This window comes from Oryctolagus cuniculus, chromosome 10, assembly GCF_964237555.1.
Source record: "Oryctolagus cuniculus chromosome 10, mOryCun1.1, whole genome shotgun sequence".
Classification (NCBI taxonomy): Eukaryota; Metazoa; Chordata; class Mammalia; order Lagomorpha; family Leporidae; genus Oryctolagus; species Oryctolagus cuniculus.
The window spans coordinates 16,863,339-16,885,442 of NC_091441.1; the positions used below are offsets into that span (position 1 = coordinate 16,863,339).

The 22,104-nt window shown below is 48.5% G+C and overlaps 1 pseudogene; it reads left to right on the forward strand.

Moving 5' to 3' along the window:
• Positions 1-8,714: 8,714 nt before the first annotated feature.
• Positions 8,715-14,397, forward strand: LOC127492273 (protein lin-28 homolog A pseudogene; annotated as a pseudogene).
• Positions 14,398-22,104: the final 7,707 nt, after the last annotated feature.

The window sequence follows — 22,104 nt, forward strand, 5'->3', positions numbered from 1 at the left end:
CTGGAGGGGGCCCTGGATTCCAGGTTTCATACACAAACAATCCAGCAATTCAAAAACCATATTGTAAGATAGTGGCTACTTGCAGGCTTTTGTTAGACGTGATGAGCTCTGGAGACACAAAATGAGTTCTGTTCTACATACAAATTCCTGCTCAGTAAGGAAATGATTTCACTCTTAGGAAACACTGCCGGCCTGGAACCTGTGCTTCCAGCTGTGGAGCTGTTTTCGTTTGGTTACTTGCACCTTGGTGGTTTACCCCAGGACACCTGGGTAAGAATATTCATTTCTTGGTTTTAGGCCTATTAGAGGTGTCTCCTTCCTAATTCGTTTTTGCAAATACATAAAGTACACTTTGAATGATGGGCATTGGTCAATAGACTTCCACAGGAGGCTCTGTTTCCCTTCAGAATGTTATTAGAATGTCATTATCTGTATTGTTAGTAAATAATCTTAATAATATACATAAAGGGGTCAGCTATGTGGCTCAGCTGGTTAAGCCGCCCCCTGCCATGCTGGCATCCCATATCAAATCAGAGGCTAGTCCCAGCTGCTCCACTTCAATCCTGCTCCCTGCTAATATGTATTTTGAAAGCAGCAGAAATGGCCCAAGTGTTTGGGCCCCTACCATCTACGGAGGAGACAAAGATGGTGTTCTGACTCCTGTCTTCCACCTGACCATGCCTGTTTGTTGCAGGCATGCAAATGAACTAGTAGATGGAAGATCTCTCTCTCGCTCTCTCTCTCTCTCTTGGTCTGTCTGTCTGTCTCTCTCTGTGTGTGTCACTCTGCCTGTCCAAAAAAAGAAAAAGACTTAAAAATAAAAATAATACACATGGGGTGGGTGGGCATTGCAGGTTAAGCCACTGCTTGGATGCCCACATTCCATACTGGCAGAGTGCAGGTTCAAGTCCAGGCTTCTCCACTTCTGATCCGGCTTCCTGCTGATGCACCTGGGAAGAAAGCAGACGATGACCTAAGTACTTGGGCTTCTGCCACCCATGAGGGAGACTCAGATGGAGTACCAGGCTCCCAGTTTTGCCTCCCACTCCCCTCCCACCCTCACCATCCCCAGCTGGGTGTTTGGAGAGTGAACCAGAAAACAGGAGTGCTCTCTGTCTGTGCTTCTCAAAAAGAAAGAAGAAGAAGGAGGAGAAGAAAAGACAAAAAGAAGTTCCAAATGAGAATTATTTAAAGACAATTATTTTATAAAAGTTAAATAATTCATTTTGCATAAGCTAAGAAGACAAACAAGTCTGTTTAAAAAATATTTATTTATTTAAAAGTCAGAGTGAGAGAGAAAGAGGAAAAGACAGAGGGAGAGAGATTTTCCATCTGCTGGTTCATTCTTCAAACAGCTGCAACAGCCAGTCTGGGCTAGGTCAAAGCCAGGAGCCCAGAACTCCATCCAGGTCTCCCATATGAGTGGCAGGGACTCGGGTACATGGGCCATCTTCCACTGTCTTTGCAGGCTTGGTAGCAGGAAGCTGGGTCAAATGCAGAGTCACAAGGACTCAAACTGGTGTTCCGATATGGGACACAGATGTCATATGTGGCAGCTTCACCAGTTGTGCCACAAAGCACATCCTAATAATCACTTTGATAATAATGAGGGCAGCAGTTTTCAGAGTGGGATAAAAACGAGGGGAAGGAAGTGAAAGACAATTTCTAGAGACTAAAATCTCTGTTTGTGCAAAGAATAAGCAAACTTGAACCATGAGCTTTCAGCAACACCCCTTGATAATTCTGTAGTATATGAATTTATAGAAAAGGGGAAAGACTTCAGTTTTGGTATGAATTTAGACAATAGGCCAGCCTACTGCTAACTGGATTTGCAGAGTGTAGATGGACATGGCCCAGGGAACTGTAGACAGGGATGCAGGCTTGGTGGCAGCGCTGCAGCTGGTGTTGCCGAGCTGCCGTTTGCTGCGGTGTCCTGGGCAGAGTGGCCGAAGGATACGATGCATGCGGGCCTTTTCCTAGTGCACACCCAGAGGGTCTGCCCCAGAGGTCAGCATCTCAACAGAGGGGAATGCAGGGGCCACACTCACAGTCGAGCAGGAGTGACAGCTGCCATCTGAGAAGTGCGTCAGAAGGAGTGTGAGTCTCCTCTCTGGGTTTGGCCTCAGAGTGGGGCACTGACCAGAGCAAGGCAGGTCCGATTTACAGACCAGGAACTCCAGGCCCTCTATAACCCGGGTCTAGATGGCCGAATCCAGGCTCCAGAACCTGCCATGGCAACCCAGAAGGACCTAAACGTCTTTATTATAAGAGCCTCTTGAGGGGCTGGCGTTGTGGTGCAGTGGGCTTAGCCCCCCTCCTGCAACACCGGCATCACATATGGGTGCCAGTTTGAGTCTCAGCTCCTCGCCCCACTTCCAATCCAGTGCCCTGCTAATGTGCCTAAGAAAGCAGCAGAAGATGGCCCAAGTGCCACCTTCTGCCAGCCACATGGGAGCCCCAGATGGAATTCCAGGCTCCTGTCTTTGGTCTGGCCCAGCCCTGGCTATTACAGCCATCTGGGGAGTAAACCAGCAGATGGAAGATCTCTCTGTCTCTCTTTGTCTCTGTCTCTGTCTCTGTCTTTGTCTCTCTCTCTCTCTCTCTCTCTCTCTCTCTCTCTGTAACTCTGCCTTTCAAATAAAGAGGCTCTTGACTAGAGGCAGGACTGGGCCTGTGGGTAAGGGTTAGATGTTATTTCCCATGAGCTGTCGAGAAGGGCAGACTGAGAGACTCAGAATTCTTTCTGGAATCTGCACAGATGATTCCTACTCCCTTCTCATCTCCCTATTTTCTAGTTACATTTAATAACTTACTAACACTGTATTGCTTTACTAAGTTAAAAAAACTCAGTGTGTGCTATTACAGCGGCATCCCGCATCTAATAACCAAATGATCTGAAATATCCTTTCTAATGCAAGGAAGTCCTAAAATCTATGTAATTTAACAAATATTTTTTCTATAATTGACTAACAGAAGAAGACAATTCTTTGCATTTCACAATCTCCAGTTATTGTTTTGGAAGGCAATCCCTGTACGAAGGAGGCTTTAAGGAGAGCTTTGTTGTTGATGTAGAAAGGCAATCGCATCGGTGACATTTTTTCTAATGAAAAATTCATTCCAAATTTGCAACAGTTGCACCTGAGCTTCCAGGCACGATCCGTGTGGAATGCACCATGGTGCTGTGTACAGAACTTCCTGCAGAAACAGTGCTCCATAATGTCCACTGCGCCTGGGAGCGGGGAAAGGCGCTCAAACAAAGCCTCTCCCAAAATTGAAGGCATCGGGTCTGGGGCACTTTACCCTTGAAATCCAAACAGGACAGAGCTCTGTCAGGTGGAAGGGATGGCCCCAGAGTCCAACCAAGTCCATTGTCATCATTCACCTCTTTCCTCCTCCCCCTGCCCCTCATGGCTCACTTCCCATATTCCCATGCCAGTGAATGGCACAACCATCGCCTAGTGTGTCCGAGTCGGACACCTGGGAGTCCCAGTGCTGCAAGGGAAAATGTGTGCTTCAGTGGCAAACTGCACGGTGTCTGTGGGACACCCGCTGAGTTATCAGATTCTACGGAGCATTTGCACCTCTGTAATTGTATGGAACTGATGGGATGCTAAGTAACGCTCACCATAGATGTACAAATTCTGTCCTTCCTTGGAGACATTCAACTGAGCTCTCCCTCCCACTGCGGAAGAAGCTAGCTCTGCCTCTGTGTGCACATTCATTCAATATTCCTGATCCATCAATACATCTGCTTTTCAGCTTCTCCCTTGAACCAGTTAGAGCACCTGCCTCGCTCCTTCTTTGTGGGTAGAATAAAATCTGGAATATGTGTTCATTTTATATCCGTATGCATCAGGATGTTACCTTTTTTTTTTTTTTTTTTTTTTTTTTTTGACAGGCAGAGTGGACAGTGAGAGAGAGACAGAGAGAAAGGTCTTCCTTTGCCGTTGGTTCACTCTCCAATGGCCGCCGCTGCAGCCGGCGCACCGCGCTGATCCGATGGCAGGAGCCAGGAGCCAGGTGCTTTTCCTGGTCTCCCATGGGGTGCAGGGCCCAAGCACCTGGGCCATCCTCCACTGCACTCCCTGGCCATAGCAGAGAGCTGGCCTGGAGGAGGGGCAACCGGGACAGAATCCGGTGCCCCGACCGGGACTAGAACCCGGTGTGCCGGCGCCGCAAGGTGGAGGATTAGCCTATTGAGCCACGGCGCCGGCTCAGGATGTTACCTTTTGCATTGCCTTTTTCTCATTAGTAGTTCTCATCCTTCGCTTTGCTCACTCAGTAGTCTTTTTAATGTTTCTCTAATCTGTCAATGCTCAGCGATGCCACTGCTGCTATCTCCCTGAGGTCACTGTCATTTTCACATAGATCCCTGTAACAGTGTCCTAATTGGTAACCCACCCTCTCCCCCTTTCTAGTCTAGGCTACAGCTCCCTAACCTGCAAATCCTATCCTATCCCTTTCCTGCTTGAAGCCCTCCAAAGGTTTTACGTTACCCTTAGGCCACTGGCCAAGTTAGGAAGCTGAGTGTTTAGGACACGGTGAGCTCTGTCCTGCTGTGGCCTCAGGGCTACTTCCTCTCCTTTGCCTGAAGGCTGGCTGCAATGAATTTCTTTTACTGCCCTTAAATATTGCACTCCTTTCTGGGCCCTTTCTCAGTCTTTCTTTTGCCTGCCTGTCTTCCCCACCCACCTTCATGGGCTAGCTCCAGGCACCCAGCACAGCTCAGCTTCTGTGAGATTTTCCATGGGAGGCCTTCTCCGCTGACTGCCCTGTGCTGTCTCTGTGCCAGTGTGACCCTGAGGAGCAAGTTACGCCATCCCTGCTCTATCATCAGGACTCTCCATAGTGACAGCGATTGTCTCAACTCCGCTAACCCCTGTTGCTAGTTTGCAGCTCCAACGAGTATTATTTGATGTGTGTGACTTGGGGTCTGGGCACTGAGCATGGCTCAGGATAGCAGTAGTGGCTTTTTCCTACTAATATCCTGCAATAGTTATTAAAAAGTAGAGCTGGATGGCATGCAGAGGCCGTCCTTCCCAGATCTCTTCTTTAACACAGAGAAGTTCATCTTTATCCTGGGAACACACAGCGAGGGCTTTATTAGCGGAGCTGGTCATGTAGCTTTTGACTCTGCAGATATTCTTTTCCTTTTTTCCTTTTTTTTTTTTTTTTTTTTACAGGAAGAGTTAGACAGTGAGAGAGACAGAGAGAAAGGTCTTCCTTCTGCTGATTCACCCCCAAAATGGCTGCTGGCCAGTGCACTGTGCCAATCCAAAGCCAGGAGCCAGGTACTTTGTCCTGGTCTCCTATGCAGGTGCAGGGCTCAAGCACTTGGGCCATCCTCCACTGCACTCCCGGGCCACAGCAGAGAGCTGGACTGGAAGAGGAGCAACTGGAACAGAATCCGGCGCCCCAGCTGGGACTAGAACCCGGTGTGCCGGCACAGCAGGCGGAGGATCAGCCTAGTGAGCCGTGGCGCTGGCCTGCAGATATTCTTAAGACAGGCTGAGTTCCAGAGTCCTGAGGCTCTAAGTGTATTTTGGGGGACCAGCACCGCCAGCATCCCCTTGGAGTGTGTTAGAAATGCGGTCTCAGGCCCTACCCCAGAATCTGCAATGTAATAGGAAGTCCAGGAGACTCACGTTTGAGAAGTGCTGTGTCAGGTCTTCTTGGGTACCAGCTGAGTCATGCTGGGCAAAAAGCCACACAGACATTTCCACACTTGCATGACGGGCTCCTTTTTATGTGTGCTTCCTCGGGCTGTTATGATTGAAAGGGTTAATATGCACCAAGAACTTAAAGTAATGCATTTAGTAAGACCTTGACAAATATTAGCTCTTGATAACACAGACTGAAGAGACATGCCATTGGGATGTCAAACACCCACCTGCCGGGTGAGACTGTGAGGCAGACATTGCAAAGCCAGTGTGGAGGCTCCCTTCAAGGAGTCTGCATTATTAACAGTGACCTTCTTGCTCGGGGAAGATGGATGAATCTGTGGTTATCTTCAAGAGGGCATTGTGGATACAGCAGGAACGGTTCCAGGCCTTTCTGTGAATTGCACTACATGCAATGGTTGGTTTCATGCCTGTCTTCCTATTGCTCTCTGTAAATGTCTTGTGGCTGCCCATGAATTTCCTTCCCTTTCTTCTGCTTCCTCTCGCTTGCTTTCTTTTCCCTCTGGGCTCCCTCTTTGCCAGGTAATCCTTTAGTTCTGAGCTTTTCCCAGTGCATTGGCTTGAGAGCCCTGTGGCCTGCTCAGGCTGGTGGAATGCTCTTTCCACGGGGTGGCAGGTCATGCTGTTGGTGGCTACTGCAGCACCTGCGAGCAGCAAGAAGCAGACTTGGTCTCTGAGTTTCTACCTCCTTATGCTTTTGCTTTTAATCAACTGCAGAGATGCTTCAGTCATCTACAGACCACATACACAATGGTGATGTTATAGCCATCTCCATTTGTTGAGAACACTCCATGGTGTTCGCACAATGATGAAGTCCCTGAATGGTGCATTTCTTGAACGTGTCCCCATCGTTAAGTGACGCACGACCATGACTGCACTTTGTAGCTTGTCTCTTCGAATATGACTCAAGCTGAACGTCAGTCATAATAAAGTCGTATTGTCCTCTGCAGCTAGCAGTGGGCAAGAAGTGTGAAGCCCCATTCTCTTTGACAGCATTTACTGAAAGTCCTTGTAGGGGCCTGGCACCGTGGTGCACTAGGTTGATCCTCTGCCTGCGGCACTGGCACCCCATATGGGCGCCGGTTCTAGTCCCAGTTGCTCCTCTAGAAGATAGCCCAAGTGCTTGGGCCCCTGCACCCACGTGGGAGACCTGGAAGAAATACCTGGCTCCTGGCTTCGGATCGGCGCAGCTCGGGCTGTTCTGGCCATTTGGAGAGTAAATCAACAGAACAAAGACCTTTCTCTCTGTCTCTCCCTCACACTGTCTGTAACTCTACCTGTCAAATAAATAAATAAAAGAAAAAGAGAGAGAGAGAAAAAAAAGGAAAGTCCTTGTGGTATCAGCCACTGACCTAGACATGGGGAATGTAGAGATCAGTATCCCGTGTCTACCCCATAGCACCCTGAATGCAGCCGATCTCGTCTGATTTCAGAAGCTAAGCAGAGTCGGGCTTGGTTAGTACTTGGATGGGAGATCAGTACCCTGGATCATTATCATGAAGTGCTTGCCCCATTACTTGTGGATTATGTTATAATGGGAGAAGTCTAGAACAGGCTTTTTTGGCATAAGGTGAAGGACAGAGAGAGAGAGAGAGAGAGAGAGAGAGCTTCCATCCACTACTTCACTCCTCAAATGGCTACAGCAGCCAGATCAAAGCCAGGAGCCAACGGCTCACGCTAGTCTCCCATGTGGGTAGCAGGACCCCAAGCACTTGGGCCATCTTTTTCTGCTTCCCAGATTAGATGTATGCTTGCTAATATCATAAGCATCTGAAAGTTCCAGTTGTCCCCACACTCAGAATTTGTTTTATCACTATGGAGAAAGCTACTTTATTATTTGGGTATTTATTTTGGGTATTGATTCTTTTAGCAGATTTAATCCTTATTCACATGTTTTTGGTCCGTTCTTATTTTTATATCCATTTCCTGTCCCTGTTCCCCATCTTTTATCCTGTTATTCTTTGGTCTTTTTTCTTAGGTCTATAGCAAGTCTCTGTATAATACAGCCATTAGCCTAATGTCTTGTACATAATACTATATTTTCTTCCTATCTTATCTTTTATTTCGATTTTGTTTCTTTACTCCTTTTGTGTTGTTGTCAGGCAGAAGCTTTTATCATCATCATCATCACATAATCTCATCCACACATTTTTCCTGTATGGCTCCTGAGCTTCACATCTTGTTTGTGAAGGCATCACCTTACCCCAAATTAAAAGCCACTCGCTGAACCTAAGCTTCATATACAGAAGGGTGGTTTGGTTTGGTTCAGCAGTAACACTTTATTTAAAAAATACAGCCACCTGATGCCTTGAATTAATAGGCAATATACACTTGTGAGACAGCTGAACGACATCCTTTAGTGGAAGCTTTGTTAAACAAAACACATACCCTAGCTTGAGCTCTTCATATTTGGAATCACTCTATGGATTGTGCCAGTTGCAAGTTTGATCTTTTCCAAGAACTTACTTAGAAAAATTCGCCTAGTACCTTGCGGTGCAAAGGGCAACTTGTTGGAGCATTCTGGCTTTTTTCAGTTTGAAGCAAACATGGCGCTTCTTGCTTGCAGGGTTCCCTATTTGCTCATCTGTCCACACCACGTCCAGTAGGGCAGGGCCAGGCTAGTGAGTGTCCCAAGAGTTGCCTGGAACTCCAGCCGCTACATGTTTGGGGCTTGCTGGGGAAGTAGAAGAGGCCTCTCAGGGAAGTACTATGGGAAAGCAATGAAATAGCACAGTCCAGGGAGGTAAAAAAAATTTTTTTAGAAAACTTTTATTTAATAAAAATAAATTTTGAAAGTATAACTTTCAGATTATAGTGCCTCCCCGATAACCACCCTCCCACCCGCAAACCATCCCATCTCCCACTCAGGGAGGTAAAACTGGATGAAACTGGCTCATTTTAGAACCCACACCCTGGGCAGAATCAAACTCCTTGCACCTGCTTCTGCAGCCTGGGCCTTGCCCACGTGGCATTCTGCTAGCTGGCCTTGGCCTTTCTTCTCGCCATTGTCCGGCTTTGGCAATAAAGGTCCTTTCCAAGGCAAAGACGTTTTGGATATTCCATGGCCTTCCTTCTGGAATATTCTGAAGTGCTCAAAGACTCAACCAGAGGGCAGAGTTTCAGAAGACTTCTCACAGCCTCTGCAGGGTGTCCTGAGTCGGTCCAGGTACTCACTGGACCCCGTGGATGTGGGCAGGAGGCAAATAGCTGCATTCAAGGTGGACGGTGAGTGGCAGGAAGCACCTGTGAACCTAGGCTGGGAATGGCCTGGGGATCGACCTGACGCTTCTCACTGACCTCAGCCTCCTAGAGGCTCTGGGGACAAAGTGCTCAAGGTAGTGAGGGAATCAGAGACTTCTCAGTCTCCAGGCTGATCCTCAGCCCAGGCCTGCCTTCTTATTTCTGTTTGGGGGCATCAGAAAGCCTCTTATCCCTAAAAATACACCTGCTTCCCACGTCCCTCTCACTTCCTGCCACTACCTAATGCTTCTCTTCTACTTGAAAGTCTACTCTCAAAGCAGCTGCGGAGCAGCAGGTGAACGTGACAGAGAAGAGGGAGAAAGGCAATAAAGAGTGAATTAACCTAGAGCAGATCCAGAGCTGGATATTCATAGGCAAAGGCAGGAGCCCTCTGCAACTCTGACCAATGCCTGACACACAGGTCACAGAGTGTGTTCATCCCAGTCTGCTGCAACAAAGTGCCACCAGCCGAGCAACCTCCAACAGCTGGAATTTCCTGTGTCCCTGTTCAGGAGGACAGCGTCTGAAATCCCGGTCAGCAGGGCCAGGCTCCTTGTGACTCCCAAAGAGGAAGGGTTTGTCCTAGCCTCTTCCAGACCGAGGAGGCTCCTACATGCCTTGGCTTGTGGCAGCATCACCCCGGTCTTCACATGGTATCCTCCCCATGTCTCTTCACACTGTAATCCTTCTGTGTATCTGCCTCTGTGTGCAAGTTCCCCTTTTATAAGGACACCGTGTTGGGTTAGAGGCCACCCTAATGACCTCATTTTATCATTGTCAAGACCCTCTTTCCAAAGTACATTCACATTTTGTAGTACTGGGGAGTTAGGGTTCAACATATCCTTTTTGAGAGGATAGATAGAGGAAGAATTTCAAAAGGCTAACTGGCTTAGGAAGTGATTTTATTGCCAGATGTGTGGTTGAGAGCCCAACAATGATAGATAAATTAACAGGAGAAAAGCATTTATTTATAGTAGGTTTCATTGACGTAGGCAACTTCAGAAATGAAGACCCAAAGCAAAGGGGAAACCTGGGCATTTTATTGCTAACACTGATGAAGATGTGGGTAGTTGTGAAGAAAGGGGGTATGATCAAATGGTAATGAACTAGGGGGACCTAGCAAGCCTGTTCGTTCAGATTCTTCCCTGTGCCCCTGAGTCTCTAACAATAAAGGTATGAACGGTATGGTCTCCAGGCAGAGGCAGAGTCCCTCTGGAATGGGAGTTTTATGGTCTCCTTCAGGGGAGAAGGGTGAGGGCAAGTGCAGTGACCATCCCTTCTGCCGCTCTCTCCAATGCCAAGGTGCGGAGCTGCAGGATTCATGTCCTAATGCCCCTCATGTCTGGTGGCAACAAGAGAACACAAATTCAAACAATGTGTTCCTCCATGAGACTCACAAAAGCTAGCAAGTTGGCTAGGGTGTGAGGACACAGAAAGCTTGCACTCTGCTAGAGGCAGGAGTATGGACCGGAACCACCGTTCTGGAGGACAACCTGGCGGAACCTGGTTCAATTAAAAATGTCCCAGCAGTTGGGCTTCGAGGAAGCCCTCATTCAGCACCATTGCCTCAGGGGCTCAGGAATGTTTATTCAAATCTGATATTTGATGACAGGTCATTGGTGGCAACTTGGATGTGTCCTGGGAGAACTGAGGGCAAAATGTGATAGATACATGATGTAGGACATTAGGCAATGAAGTAGTACATCGCCAAGAACATGGACAGATCTTAAGAGTTTAGTAGCCCTTTTTGTCTCCAGACTTCTCTGGGGCCCCAGGGCTGTGGGCTCTGCCGATGATTGTGGGCTCTGTGTCTAACCAGCAATTTGCAAGTGGCTGCACCAAGGAGGAGGCGCAGAGGGACGCCTCCCCACCCCGCCCCCTGACTCGGGTGGTAGACAAGCTGCAGGTGCTGCACAGGACAGCATCTATAAGTGGTTCAATGTGCTCATGGGGTTTGGCTTCCAGTCCATGACCACGGGTACCAGGGTCGCTCTCAACCCCGGCTCTGGACGTCTTTGTGCACTAGAGTAAGCAGCGCATGGAGGGCTTGCGGAGCCTGGAGGAGGAGAAGCAGTGGAGTTCACCGTCAAGAAGTCCACCAAGGGCCTGGAATCCATCTGTGTCACTGGGCCTGGGGGGTGTTCTGTATTGGGAGTGAGAGGCGGCCAAAGGGGAAGAAGATGCAAACGCACAGATCTAAAGCAGACAGGTGCTACAACTGTGGAGGTCTAGACCATCACACCAAGGAGTGCAAGCTGCCACCGCGGCCCCAAAAATGCCACTTCTGCCAGAGCATCAGCCATAGGGTGGCCTCGTGCCCCCTGAAGGCCCAGTGGACCCGCAGTGCCCAGGGAAAGCCAGCCTACTTCCGGGAGGGTGAAGAAGAGATCCATAGCCCTGCCATGCTCCCCAAGGCCCAATATTGAGCCACAGTGGGTGGGGGCTGATTTTTTGCTATCAGGAAGTTTCAAGGAGCAGGCATCAACCACAGAGTGGAGACAATGGGGACAGGGTGGTTTGGGGGGAGCTGGCACTGCCATGTATCCCAGGCTGGGGTTCGCAGCATCACCCCTTTTCCCCTCCTTGCTGGGAGGAAGGAGTGAGGCAAGGAATTCCAACTATGCTGTAGCCAAATGCAGATAAGGGGCTTGGGGTGATATCGCTCTATAATTGCATGCTTTATCTGAGGCCTCGCGTGCAAAATCTCTAGCTTTGGAAAGTCACCTGGGTGGGGAAGTTGTCCTTGCTAGGAAGGATATGGAATAATACTTCCCTCACCAGGGTGAGAAGATTGGTTGTGGCACCAGATTCCTGGACCCAACCCGCAAACCACCACGTCCTGTGGCAGGGACTCTCTCAGGAGTAAGGCAGGGTTTTCCACATCTTGCATCCTCATAACTCGATCCTGAGACAGGGTGCTGGGAACTGTCCCAAACCCCAGGTTGTGATGGTCCACAAAAAGCGTGGCCAGGGGAACAGTCACAGCCCCGCTGCCCCTGAGCTCACTCTCACCCCATCTGGGCCAGTGCGATTTATTTATTTGCTCCCTTGGCTAAGGGCACCTTGGGTCTCACTTTCTCCAGGATGCCAACTACACCAACTGTGCGAATGACATATCTTGTGCATTTGAACTTGTTTTTCTTAATATAAATATTCTGGTGTTGCATTTTTGTATAATTTTAATCGAAGGCCTCATTCCTGCCCTGTGTTCTCAGGTACATGAGCGACCTCAGGGTTGAGTCTGCACAGCAGGAAGACTTGTTGTTTTTAATCACCATGGAGAGCAACTATTTGGAGTGCACAGCCTATTGAACTACCTCATTTTGCCGGTTAGAGCTGGCTTTGTTGCCACACAGTCTTTTTGAGACCTCCTCCATCTTGAAAATATTTCACAGGAGATGAAGTGTTAATGGGGTTGCCCCATGACTTGATCTGCTCCTCCTGGAAGACTGAAAATTAGTCTGGAAGGGAGAAGGTGGTGCAGAGAAGCTCAGACAGGCCAGGCCAGGTGAAAGGCCCAGAGAGGAAGCCATGGTTAGGGTTGCCTGATCCAAGGACAGGTCTTTTGCTTCACTTAACAGAGCCATCCTCCAACAGATTTAGGTGAGGGCACTATGCACAGCAGGGTGTGTGTGTGTGCGTGTGCATGTACACGTGTGTGAAAAATGTGAGTGTGTGAAAAATGTGAGCTGGTAAGGATGAGTTTGAAGACCAGTACCCCTGTACCCATTCTGTGCTGTCCAGGGATAGAAGCCTGAAGCAAGGGCCAAAAAACCCTTAACCTTTCCAAATTCTTGGTTTCCAGGGAGACCCATAAGTGAGGGCCTCGGTGGTATCCGGAGCCAGTGTCCTGCCCTGTGACTGAAGTGATGACTGTGTCGTGGTAACCAAAGGAGAAAAAGGGGGTTTCATTTACATGCTGAGAGATCACCGCAAACCTACCTCACTGTGTTGACATGGGACAAATGCAATAGAACGCATTGGGTGATGTGTGTCTGGCCCTGGGGGCCTGTCTCCCCCAAATGCAACAGAACGCATTGGGTGATATGTGTCTGGCCCTGGGTGCCTGTCTCCCCCAAATGCAATAGAACGCATTGGGTGATGTGTGTCTGGCCCTGGGGGCCTGTCTCCCCCAAATGCAACAGAACGCATTGGGTGATGTGTGTCTGGTCCTGGGTGCCTGTCTCCCCCAAATGCAATAGAACGCATTGGGTGATGTGTGTCTGGTCCTGGGGGCCTGTCTCCCCCAAATGCAACAGAACGCATTGGGTGATGTGTGTCTGGCCCTGGGGGCCTGTCTCCCCCTAGTGCTGCCCCCTTTAGTTATCATACTTGTCTTTGAAGGGCTTCACGGAGTCTGAGTTGGTGATTGCTTAGGTGGCCTAGAAGGGTAAATAGAATGAGGAGTCAGATGGGTTATTAGGCATTCAGGGTGTCCCAGTGGAAATTTGGGGTGTTGAGTACTTGCCTTCTCCCAAAAGTTACCCTTAGCAAGGTCAGAAGTGCCTGCTACCCACTCCTGGGAGCTTCCAATCTCATGAGAATAGCAAGGGAGTGGTGACTCCACTCTTCTGAGCTCCTAGTTTATTGTGAAAACAAATTAGGTATCCAAGCTTGTTGGCTCCTTTGTTTTATCCTGAGCAAGCCAAACAGGACAAAGGATTACAAAAAGGGATTGTCCCTACCTGGTAACTAAATGTCAATCAAAATTGTACTTAAAAAACCTAGTGCCACTGGGCCTTTTGGGTTTTTGCCTCTCTTGGAAGCCTCCTCCATGCTGCTCTGGCTGGAGGTCTTGACTCTAATAAACCATGCTTTTTAAATCTCTCTGCTTGTCTGCTTGGAAATTCTTCTTCATGCGACACAAAGAACCGAGGTAATAATGTGTTCTCTGCCACTGTTTCCCATAACAATAATGTGTTGGTTTTTCCCTATGTTCTTTTGGGGTTTTATGGTTTACAAACTTCTTTTTGTGTTGAGAGAAAAATAGCCAAAGCATCTTTGACAGAAGGTCCTGCACTGGGCAAAAGGATCTGAAACCTAAGTTTGGGGGAACTCTCTCCTTGAAGCGGCCTTCTTAAACCATCCTTTCTTTTGTGTTCCCCTTCCCTATCCTATTCTGGATCTTCTATCTTTAAAGTTTGACTCCTACCCTACCCTCTTCTCCACTGCCCCATCCACAAAAGGAAACCTGCACACCCACACATAAACATTTCGTGGGGTGTCTCCACACATCTAAAGGATTCAGGCAAAAAATCCTGAAGAAAAGAGGAAGCCTCCGCCCCTTGTTCCCAACCTCCTGAGCCAAGACCATTTCCTGATGTGGTTCACGCCAAAGACGTAAGACACTGATGTTTTTGGATGGATGAAACCTCCTCAGTTTGTATCCTAAAGAAGAGAAGCTACTGGGCACCTTCTGTGTGCAAAGTGGGGTTTGGAGACCAAGAAAGGGACTGTGATTGTACATCCAAGTCACTCAGGGACTTTTATTTAGGTGCAAGAAACTTATGTCAAAGTGGCCACAAGATGTTTGATAGGAGATGGGCAAGTGTTAACTCCATGTGTACTGCTAGAAACCAAAGCTTCGTGTGAAATCTTGAACTTGTGGGATAGAGGGAGGGAGGACAGGGAAGCTGTGTCTGGTCCTTCACTGATCCCCTCCCCTCATTCCTGACTGCAGGAGCCTGAGTCCCCTTGGGTTTGGTGACCACATCACTGGGCTGTGTTTATTTGAAGGTTGATTGTTGCTGTACTGTGTTCTTCATTTCCCATTTTCCAATTGCTTTGGAACACATATGTTAACTCTCCCCAGCCCTTCTCATTTCCCTGGGGAAATACAATGAAGAAATCTCTTCATATACCTCTTTGTATATTTTTTTCTATTTTTAAAAAGATTTATTTTATTTATTTTAAAGACAGAGTTACAGAGAGAGTTAGAGACAGAGAGAGAGGTCTTCTATCTGCTGGTTCACTCCCCAGATGGCCACAATAGCTGGAGCTGCGCCAATCCAAAGCCAGGAGCCAGGAGCTTCTTCCAGGTCTCCCACGCCGGTGTAGGGGCCCAAGGACTTGGGCCATCCTCCACTGCTTTCCCAGGCCATAGCAGAGAGCTGGATGGGAAGAGGAGCAGCTGGACTCAAACAGGTGCCCACATGGGATGCCAGCGCCCCAGGCCAGGGCCTCAATCCGCTGCGCCACAGTGCTGGCCCCTGTATATTTTTTTTAACAACTTCTTATGTATCTATAATTGTTTCAGAATCAAAAGCATATATGTGTGTGTGTTTATATGAAACACCATTTTGGGAGAACACATGGAAACGAAAAAGGGACATATTAAATCGATTGCAACGGTTGCCTGTAGGGAAAGTGAATGGGGTGCCGAGAATCCAGGAGTACACTGATCTCAGCCTCTGCATATTAAGTCCAAAGAGGAAAAACGAAGCAAAAGGGAAGGCAAGAGAGCAGGGAAAACTCACATTTTAAGCCTACAGTCAGGAATACCCCCCTCCCCCCCCAGGGATCTCATCCAGCAGGAAAGATGCATGCAATGAATCTAGTCTGCTGTTTATTGGTCTATCCGTTTATTTCATTGACTCTATCACCTAGCCCTCAGTGGGTGCTTATGGGTTTACTTAAGCCAGAATTTAATATTTTGGGTTCTTGCCGTTTACTTAGATAAGAATTCTAAGCACCGGCCCAAACAAGACAGGCAATGTGATAAAGGTCAGGATTTATTCGGAAAGTGAGAAAAATACACAGGAACGCAAGGGCTTCATTAAGGAAGAACGGGTCGGGAAGAGCAGACAGGGAGCGCCATACCAGCCTTTTCCAGGGAGCAGGCAACGACCACAAGCAAGGGCCGGAGGGAGGGCGGGAGAGCGGGAGGGCGGGAGAGCGCGAGGGCTCTCCAGCCTCTGCTTCCCTTTCAAAAGGGGAGTGATTACATAGTCTGATTGACAGGTGGGTGGATACAGGTGAGATCACGTAGGGGGCAAAGGGTGGGGTCTCCAGATCCTGGGCCTAATCCTATTTCCTTGATTTGTCTCGTATCAGGTGGAACAAAAATTTATGCTTCCTTGTAGATGAAGTTCCTTAAAGCATGTTGTCAACTTCTATTCTTATTAATTTTCTAAAAACTTGAGAATGGGGAACTGTGGCACTGTGGATTAAGCTGCTGTTCCCAACACTGGTGTCCCATATGGGTGCTGGTCCAAGTCTGACACTCCCCTTGCAATTCAGCTTCCTACTAACAGGCCTGGCAAAGCAGCAAAAGATGTCCCAGGTGTTTGGGGCCCTGCACCAACACAGAAGACCTGGATGAAGCTCCTGGCTCGTGGTTTTAGCCTGGTCCAGCCCTGGCCATTGTGTCCATTTGAGGGAGTGAAACTGCAGCTCTCTTCTTATCTCTCCTCTCTCTCTCTCTGTAACTTTGCCTTTCAAACAAACAAACAAACAAACAAATAAGTCTTTAAAAACAATTTTGAGGGAGACCAGAGCTGGGCCAAGCATAGACAGGAACTGGAAATCCAATCCAGTCCTTCCACTTGGATGGCAGGGACCAACTACTTGAGCCATCACCTACCTCCTCCCAGGGTGAAGGTTAGCAGGAAGAAGGAATTGGGAATGATGCTGGAACCTGAACCCAGGCACTCTGATGTGGGATGTAGGCACCTTAACCTCTGGCCTCTGTTGTCAGTTTTCAAAATCCAAACAAAACTCAGAGAGGGGTTGAGTCAAAGGTTATAGGTTGCAGGGGGGAGGGTGAAACTATTTTAACTCCATTTAAGTACTTGGCTTCTTTGAAATAAATACCACAGCTAGCACGGGCCAACTATCACCTTCAATAGCACACATATTTGAGTCTCAGCCCAAAATGTTGCGTTTGAAAGGCACCTGTTTTAAGAGAAGACTGATGGGATGCTTTCCCCTTGGGTTCCACTTAGGAATTACGGAGCTGAAAGGCTTTTGATGGAACAGCTTGCTTTGGTTTGGTTTGGTCTGGTTTTCTTTGGTGGAGCCAGAACTGAGGGGAGGGCGTGGAGCAGGTGGGGCACAGTTGTGTGATGGAATCAGTTTCCCTCCTGAACCTGCAACACAATTTAGCTCCCAAGCCACCCTAGTGAAAGTCTGTCTGCTCTGGAGGAGCTGAATTCCGACATGAGAGGCACAGGTGCTAAGTGCCCCCCAGGAGGCCAGCCCTGCTCCTTTCTTAGCATCTGCATGCAGGATTTGAATAACAAGCGATGTTAGCTAGAAGAGACAATAAATAACCTCAGGAACTCAGACTCCTTTTCCTAATTTTCTTGGTATATAAATCAGCACTTGTTGGTTTTCTTTGCCATTTAAAAAACTGCAAAAACAAACTGGAGACAAAAATGAGAAATATGTGTCATTTGGGAAAAAAAAACTTAGAATGCATTGCTTTTAACTAATTCCAGTATAGCAGTGTTCAGTGCTACTAGAAAAGCAAAATCTGCATTTATAAAACCAAACCTCTATAAAGGGTCTTGAAGGCAGATGAGAGATAATATCAGGTCCCGGCCTCGCACCCCTAGCTTAAGTTGTCCTCACCCTTCCCTAATTAAGCACATACTGGAAGTACTTCACCAAATTGAGAGAGGGATGCAACTGACCCAGCAAAACTCCCCAAGAGTTAACATCTTGATGGTCGGTATTATCTCAAAGGCTCTTGTTGCTGGGGAATTTCTGCCTAGGCAGGAAGCAACTGTCACCTGTGTGTAGCCCCAGACAGAATGAACCCCAACTTTTCCACCATAAGTAACATGGTATTGCCAACCGGGAACCTGGACTCGCACTGAACACACTCCTCATCCCCCCTGACTTTACTCCCGGAGGGAGTCCCAGATTTCAGTGCTAGCTGCCCAGCTCCTTGCTCTGCAGTTAGCAATAAAAGCCTGCTTTCTCCCACCATCCCAATGCCAGTGATGGGCTTTCTATGTGTCGGGTGAGCAAACCCCGTTTGGAGGTACTATAGCAACTTCTCCGACTAGCTTTGGGGGTCATTCTATAACGTATGTACTAGGACACTTTGGCAAGAGTAGAAGAGAATTTCCAGTATAACAACATGATGAGACTCCCACCTAAGCCGACACAGAGGAAGATACAAGAACAGTACAGACTGGGATTTGCACCACTCTGAACTCTGTAATTTCCTGGGAGGGTGAGAAGTCATGCAGACTTTATGAACTTACTTATTTTCATTTATTTGAGAGACAGAGATAGATCTTCCACCCACTGGTCTACTCCCCAAATGTCTACCAGAGCCAGGGCTGGGCCAGGTCAAAGCCAGGAGCCTAGAACTCAATCCAAGTCTCCCATGTGAGTGGTGGGTACCTGAGCCCTTAAGCTATGGTCTGTTGCCTCTCAGTGACATGCAATAAAGGCAGGGAGCTAGATGGGGCCGCCATCTGGAAACCACACCTCCTCTGCCCTATGCTGTCCTATCTGTCGACCTATCATTCAAACAAACCCTTTCCCAGGCTATATCGCTCTTCTCCTGGGAGGTATCATATAGCCGCTCCCCTTCCAACCTCAGAAGAGGCTGGCGACTGGAGGGGCTCGCTGTCCCTGCAGACCAGGATGAGACAGGGTGCTGAGGCTGGTGGTCTCTGCACTTCCCTTCCCCATCCTTTTCCCTTCCTGGCCCACTCTATCCCGAGCAGTGTCCATGAGTGTGTGTGTTCCTTACCTTTCAATAAACCGTATCACTCTGTGTGCCATATTTATGTCTGTATTTAGAATGCTTCTCTAGGTGAAAGGCAAGACCTTGGAAAAGGAATTTAGACCCCAGCTCACCCACAACACCGGGGTGTGCATTAGCAAGAAGCTGGACTGGAAGCAGAGCCGGTTCTAACCAAAAAGGATCTTAACTGTTGCTGTGTTAAATGCCAACCCTGGCTTTAATGGCGTTTGGTGACTTTAAATAGCCTTCCCTGTGTCAGTAGCAATGACAACAGGCACCTGAGCTGAGGTGTGCCCGAGTCTCTCAGTCTCACACACCCACACACACACACACACACGTGCACACACACCCTGCACACTGCACAGCACAGCCCAGGGCGTGGGGTTCATCTCCGTGAAATGCCCCAGCTTGATTCCTCCATAGAAACTGTGCTGGCTACCACGAGGGAGGACCCCCGCTGCAGATGTGGGATCCAGCAAAGGGAGGAAATTCTGTGGTTTAATAGCTTGGCAGTGGCTGCATCCTTTGCATCCCATAGTGTTCATTAGCATCCTACCACTTAGCCGATTCTCAGCACAGAGTTGTATTTAACTGTGAGGTGCCCTATCGGAGAGTCTTCCAGGAAAAAGCAGTTTGTAAAAGGCTGTCTGGCAGTTGGGGATGGGAGTTTCCTGGGTTCGAAAAAAGCCATCGCCTCCTGAGCAAATGGCCAAGCAGCACCGAGGCGGGCCCTTTCCTTCCTCTCGGGGAAGGACTCAGAGTGGCTGTGTGGGGTCCCAGGAGGCAGGAATCACCTCCTGTGATCTTGGTGACAGGGTTGTGCATGCAAATTGCTCAGTAGAGATAAACAGGCCTCGGGGAGCCCTGGCTTCTGCCTCTTGTCCAGCTCCGAATAGGAGAGCATACTACAGAGTGTATGCCAGGACTCTGCCTGAAGGTGAGGGCGTGCAATTTGAGAGCCAAACTTGGACTTGTGGTCACCTCTGCCCTCCTAGGCAGATGTCCTCCGGCCTGGTAACTCCCTCTGAGCTTGCTTTCCTAACCTCTTCATCTGTTTCCTGGTGGTAAATCTTAGATGGCCAGGCAGGGGCTGTCAGCTGCAGACACGGCTGGCTCAGGACAGGGACTGTCCCAAAGCCGGAGGGGCCCAAGACAGCTCTGACCAGGAGGGGGTTGGGGGATGTGGGGCTGCCCTGGGCCCTGCGGGGCCTGGGACAGTGCTCAGCCCCAGCCCTCCAGAAGGCCTCTCCCTCCTCTCTGCACTGGAGACCCTCTCCACAATGCACTTGGGCAGATTAATTCCACACATAGCTCTGCCTGATTTCTGGCAAGGCGCGAGGCCCTAGGAAGACACTCCACCGTGTCGCCGACTCTTCTCACTTCCTTTTTCCTTTTCCTTCTTTCTTCCTCGCCTCCCTTCCTTCTTTGCCTGCCATCGCCTTTATTTTCCTTTCCTTTCTAAGGCCCAATTTTAAGAGCCCAGTCGCCTTCAAGCCTGAGGGCTGCTACCGCCCCCTTGTGTTTCTTCGGAGGAAGGTCTCAGTCCCAAGGCTGCCCACACACCTGGAGAGAACTGAGACTGTGGGGTGACAGACAGCTGTGCATCCCAGGGCAGGGACTGTATCGGCCTTGACTGAATGTTTAGTGCCTAGCAAGCACCTGCCCCGTGTTCATTGAGATCCATGTAGGTAGGAATCAGACCCATAGCACAATTATGGTATATTGGGGTTATGTGCATATAACAATATTTGGTAGGTTTCTACTATGTGCCAGGCACTATGTATTTTATATGTATTATTTTACTTATTTGCCACAGCAAAATGATTACTCTCATTTTACAAACAAGGACGGAAGGCAGAGGAGAGAGAACTCTCCCAGGCAGTGGCGGAGTCAGGACTGGAAGCCCAGCTATCTGGTTCCTGGCTCCCATGGACCCCTGGGTTACATACATCCCATTTATAGGCATCCAGAGGCTTCATCACCATGCAGGAGCATCTGCTGTCAGCACAAGAAACTGTGCTTTGGAATCTAGAAAAACGACCCCTTACAGTTCACACTAAGTACTCGAAGCTACCCAGGGTTCCTTAACATTCTTACTACTGGATATCCTCAGCAAACAAGGTGTACTTGTATAATTATTAAACTAAATTTGACCTCATCTGCCTCCCACCTTGTGTCCTGATGTAATGCACTGCAACCTAGCTTAATACAAACTCGCAGCCTAACAACTACGTGATCTCAGCCAATCACATGCTTCCAGAGGATCAGACCGTGCCCAAATAAGGCAAACCCCTAAGTTGCAACCTAGGAAGCTGCTTCTGTACTGCACGTCCGTGTCCTATTTACCCACATGTCCAACCATGGAGCTCTCTGAACCTCTTCTGGTTCTGAAGGCTGACCAGTTTGTGAATCGTTCTTTGCTCAACTCAACTCCATTAAATTGAATTTGTCAAAGTTTTCCTTTTCTTTCTTTTTTTTTTTTTTTAATATTTATTAGAGAGGTAGAGTTACAGAGAAAGCGAGAGATGGAGAGAAAGGTTTTGCATCTGCTGGTTCACTCCCCAAATGGCCACAATGGCCAGAGCTGGGCCCATCTGAAGCCAGGAGCCAGGAGCTTCTTCCGGGTTTCCCATGTGAGTGCAAGGGCCCAAGCACTTGGGCCAACTTCCACTGCTTTCCCAGTCCGTAACAGAGAGCTGGATCAGAAGAGGAGCAGCTGGGACATGAACTGGCACCAGTGCCCCAAGGTGGAGGCTTAGTCTACTATGCCACAGTACCAGCCCTCCAATTTTCCCTTTTCAAATGTGGTATTTGTTGGGGCCAGCATTGTGGCACAGTGGATTAAGCTGCTGCCTGTGATATCAACATCTCATATGAGCACTGGTTCAAATCCTGGTTGCTCCACTTCTGATCAAACTTCCTGCTAATGAAACTGAAAAAGCAACAGAAGATGGCCCTGATGCTTGGTTCCCCTGCCACCCAAATGCAAGACCTGGAAGGAATTCAGCCTGGTCCAGCTCTGGCCATTGCAGCCATTTAGGGACTGAATCAGCAGTTGGAGGATCGATCATTGTCTCTGTCTCTGCTTCTCTCTGTGTAACTCTGCCTTTCAAATAAATAAAATAAATCTAAAAAACAAGTAGGAATTGCTTGATCAGAGGCTATGCCTTTTTAAAAATGTAGTATGTGTGTGTGTGTGTGTGTATGCATAATGGAATATTATTTGGCCATAAAAAGGAAAAAGAGCAAAGTGGAAGAAGGGCTCATTTTTTTTTAGGACCCTGAAAATCTGGATCAATTCTCAGGCCTGCGCAGCCCAACCTGGGAGACAGTGTATTATTGGTTAGCTTTTATTACTAGAGTAAAATACCTAAGGCAGCCGACTTATACAGACAAGAGGTTTGTTTTGGCTCATGGTTCTGGAGGTGCACGGTCTAGGGGGCCTCCTCTGGCCTTAGTAGCACAGAGCATCACACGGAA